Raw genomic sequence first — 5,223 nt, 5'->3', positions numbered from 1 at the left:
TTCTTTTCTAATGATCTCTTAGGGTTGCTAGGAGTAAAGAAGCCAAAAGTTTCTTTCCCTGAATTAGTAGGACTGAAAGAGATAAGAGCATCTCCCCTTCCAGCAAGACAACAAAATGTGGGAAGCGAAAAGGTGAAAAGGCAGGAGCAGGATTCGCCCGTTTTCCTTCAATTTAAAGGAGATATAGAAGATAATAAATGTCAGAGAATGGAAATTTGGCATTTAAATTTGTATATTTTTAGACCCTCTTTCTCTTTTAACCTTTGAAAATTATGTCTGGGCCCTGGCCAGTTGGCTCAGTGGTAGAGCGTCGGCCTGGCATGTGGGGGACCCAGGTTCGATTCCCGGCCAGGGCACATAGGAGAGGCGCCCATTTGCTTCTCCACCCCCCCTCCTCTCTGTCTCTCTCTTCCCCTCCCGCAGCCAAGGCTCCATTGGAGCAAAGATGGCCCGGGCGCTGGGAATGGCTCCTTGGCCTATGCCCCAGGCGCTGGAGTGGCTCTGGTCGCGGCAGAGCGACGCCCCGGAGGGGCAGAGCATTGCCCCCTGGTGGGCAAAGTGTCGCCCCTGGTGGGCGTACCGGGTGGATCCCGGTTGGGCGCATGCGGGAGTCTGTCTGTCTCTCCCCGTTTCCAGCTTCAGAAAAATACAAAAAAAAAAAAGAAAATTATGTCTGTAGAACTCTCATCTACTGCTTGTGGGAATGTAAAATGGTGATGTTGCTTTGGAAAACAGTTTAGAAGCTTCTAAAAAGGTTAAAAATAAATAGTACACCATATGACCTGCACTTTCATTTCTAAGAACTTTCTGTTTCCTAAGATAATTGGAAATACTTATCCTTCAAAAATCTTATCACAAATATTCAGTGATATTATTTGTAACAACCAAGCAGTGGATATAACCCAAATGACCATCAGTTGATGAATGAGAAAACAAAATGCATATAACCATTGATATTATACATCAATACAAAAGAACAAAATACTAATACATACTCCCAACATGCTCAAAAACAAGTTAACAGAAAGAAGTCAGACACACAAGACTACATCTTGTATGATTTCATTTATATGAAGTGTCCAGAAAACACCAAGTCACAGAAACAGAAAGTAGATTAGTGGTGGCTGTTGCTGGGCATAGGAACCAGGGTTAATGGTAAGCGAGCATAAGGGATCTTATTAGGGTGATGGGAACGTTCTAAAATGTTCTAAAACTGGATTGCAGTGATGATTTACACCATTTACTCAGTAAATTTACTAAAAAATGTATTTAATTGTACACTTAAAATCAGTTACATTTATAGAATATAATTATTCTTCAATAAAGTTGTTTTAAAAATGTGCCCAAAAGATAAATGAATGGGACTACATCAGAATAAAAAGTTTTTGCTCAGCAAGAGAAACTGATATCAAAATAAACAGACAGCCAACTATATGGGAACTGATATTTTCAAACAACAGCTCAGATAAGGGCCTAATATCCAAAATTTACAAAGAACTCATAAAACTCAACAACAAGCAAACAAACAATCCAATAAAAAAATGGGAAGAGGACATGAACAGACACTTCTCCCAGGAAGAAATACAAATGTCCAACAGATATATGAAAAGATGCTCAGCTTCATTAGTTATTAGAGAAATGCAAATCAAAACTACAATGAGATACCACCTCACCCCTGTTAGATTAGCTATTATCAACAAGACGGGTAATAGCAAATGTTGGAGAGGCTGTGGAGAAAAAGGAACCCTCATACACTGTTGGTGGGAATGTAAAGTAGTACAACCATTATGGAGGAAAGTATGGTGGTTCCTCAAAAAACTGCAAATAGAACTACCTTATGACCTAGCAATCCCTCTACTGGGTATATTCCCCAAAACCTCAGAATCATTGATACGTAAAGACACATGTAGCCCCATGTTCATTGCAGCACTGTTCACAGTGGCCAAGACATGGAAACAACCAAAAAACCCTTCAATAGAAGACTGGATAAAGAAGATGTGGCATATATACACTATGGAATACTACTCAGACATAAGAAATGATGACATCAGATCATTTACAGCAAAATGGTGGGATCTTGATAACATTATATGGAATGAAATAAGTAAATCAGAAAAAAACAAGAACTACATGATTCCATACATTGGTGGAACATAAAAACGAGACTAAGAGACATGGACAAGAGAGTGGTGGTTACCAGGGGTGGGGGGAGGGAGGATGCAGGAGGGAGGGAGGGAGAGAGTTAGGGGGAGGGGGAGGGGCACAGAAAAAACTAGACAGAGGGTGACGGAGGACAATCTGACTCTGGGTGAGGGGTATGCAACATAATTTAATGACAACATAACCTAGACATGTTTTCTTTGAATATAGGTACCCTGAATTATTAATGTCATCCCATCAACATTAATTAAAATTTATAAAAAAAAAAAAAGGAAAGGTGGTTCTAAAAAAAAAAAAAAATTGTGCCCATAATTTTATTGAAAAACAACAACAAAAAAGAATTTGTATTAAATTCTATTCATGTAAGATAATTAGTGGATTATAGAGTATTTTGTGGCTGTGTAACACTAAGCTTAAACAAACTATCTTTTTGTAGTGGCAGTTGTCATTGCTCGTTTGCATATACTCAGATTCCCAGTTACCAGCAATCATTCTTTCCACTTTTGCAGTTCCCATATGAGAGATAATAAACTATTATTATTGAGCATTTACTAAGTGTTATGCATGCTATACAGTGTTAACTTCTTAATCAGTGTAATAATTCTTCTACAACACGTTAATGTTCTTATTTACACAAGCCAACTGAGGCAAAGAAAAGCCAAATCATTTGCCCAATTTGGTCAGTAAGTGGTGGAGCTTGGATTTGAACACAGTTGGCTGCAGGCTGCACTCTGACCTCCTCCATCACTGATCCCTCTATAGGAACTGAGTTATCTCTTCTGGACTCTGAAGGTGGTCATCACCTGTTCGTGAGCAGCTTTAAAGGAAAACAAATATGACTGAACAAGCCTTGCTCAAGAGATAGTGTGGAGGTACACAGGCAAATTGTCAATATCGGCTGCCTCAGGGGATCACTCTGAAGCACAAGAGTGGATAACTCTATACTTTCTCCCTAAGCCTCTTCATTGTTTAATCTAATTGGCATATATTATTTCTGAAATTAAAAATATCAACTAGAAACACATTTTTCCCCAAGAAAAGTAAAAACATGTCAAAAAGCTATAGGCATGTATCAGTTTTTTTTCTGGCTATAACTGTTTCCAAATTTTATCATCTTCAGCAGAAAAATTTAGCAACTATTTTACCCATGTGATCTTTTATTCTGCAAGGTCATCAAAACCTCCAAGAAAGCAGGCCGTGAAACAAAGGACTGAGTTTTACTAGAAATGTGAAATCCCATTTATGGCCTGAGCCCTGCATTCCCCTAGCACATGTCTGCTCTGTGGCAGGTGGCTTGGTGCTGGGCAACACTTCATACAGAGCTGTGCTTTGGGCAATAGGTAGACGTCTTTAAATGTCTGACAGGGTCTTCTGAAAATTCTGGCAAGTCTATATTTTAGTATCTATAAAAAAAAGTCCCAATTTAAAAATACATTACAAATATATTTCAAACATTAATTATCATTTGCATGGAACATATTTTAATCTAAGGCAATACTATAAAGTGGTAGGTTGGTTGTCCACAGAGGCTGTATAAACTGACATAGAAAAGAAACATATTGATTATGAAAAATGGTGGGGAAAGTGCTATTGCAATGTCAGTAACCAAAGAAATTAGAATTTTTAAATCAATAACTATTTTTAAAATTAAATTAAAGCCTATAATCGAGGATCTTTATTTTTACGGATCTACTCTATACTGAGGTGTAATCAGAATGTTTTGTTATTACAGCATCCTTAACATTTTTCTTATTTTCTCACATATACTGAATCTTCTCTAAACATGCTGAAGTTTAATGTCAGCTGAAGTTTGAGCTTGCTCCAAAATCCTCCCATTCAACCCCAGATAACTTATACTGACTTTCCAATCAGAGTATACGACTATACTCAAGCCAGTCTTCCTTTGAAAAATACCAACCCCAGGTCCCATTCTAGACTAATTACTATATCAAATACATGTTGATATCAGGACCAAGGCATCGCATATGTAAAAGCTTCCCAGAGGATGTTCATGTGCCCCCAAAGTACAAAGGCCACATCCCATTTTTCACTTCCCCATTCATGTAGTGAGAGGAGCAGGCTAGGTCCTCCTGTGTTAGTGAGATCATGATAGATATCTGGTATATATTTAAATCTTCAATTTCCTTATTTATTAGGGTATCTTTTTGGAGAAGGGGTAGGCAAACCATTTTTTTGTCAAAGGCCAGGTAGCAAACATTTTTGGCTTTCAGGTCATGAGGCAAAATCTTCAATTTTCTTCCATCATCATTAGCACAGTTAAATGTTTTATATTTTAAATTGTAAAACAACTGTTAGCTTATGGACCATAAAAAACAGGCAGCAGCCATAGTTGACTAACTGCTGTTTTAGAGTCACTGATGATCTACTTGACAGGCCTGCGGGTTTTGAATGGTTCGTATACCTTGATCTTTTTAGAGCCCTTGACAACCATTGATCATTCTTTTTAAAGCTTGACTTTTGTGTCATTAAACCATCTTGGTTATTATACCTTCATTCTATTCTTCTCTGTCCCATTCACCAGTTCCTACATTGTTCGTGGATGTGTGCACATGTGTGTGTGAACCTGCGTGTGTGTGTGCTTGTGAGTGTGTGTGGGTGTGTGTGAGTGTCCCAAGCTGGCCCAAGCTGCTTCCATGGCCATGTTTTCAGTCAAGTTGGAGATACACTTTTTTCTAACCAAATTGTACCACTGAAGCCTGACAATGCTGGCCCCAACTGCTCCTCTCATTGACTACTCTCATCAAGCTACGCTGCTCCTTCAAAATAGGAAGAACAGCTCTGTTTCCATCTGTACTGTGCACTGCAACCGAAGGCTGCCTGACCGAGGGTTTACTGCTTGCTAATTGAAAGCCAAGGCCATGGCTGTACAACTATAATCTGTGAGAACAGCAGTGGCATCTCATGTTTCCATAGTACCCCGTGCTGCAAGGGTTTATGTTCTTATCAAGGTCAGTTGAATGAACAAAAGTTATTTCCTAATGTGGGAAAATTGACATAAAATGTGTATTAAGACTATTTGTCAGTTGCTCAATATATTCAAAT

The sequence above is a fragment of the Saccopteryx bilineata genome, chromosome 3 (assembly GCF_036850765.1).
Source record: "Saccopteryx bilineata isolate mSacBil1 chromosome 3, mSacBil1_pri_phased_curated, whole genome shotgun sequence".
Taxonomy (NCBI): domain Eukaryota; kingdom Metazoa; phylum Chordata; class Mammalia; order Chiroptera; family Emballonuridae; genus Saccopteryx; species Saccopteryx bilineata.
This window is presented reverse-complemented; position numbering follows the sequence as displayed.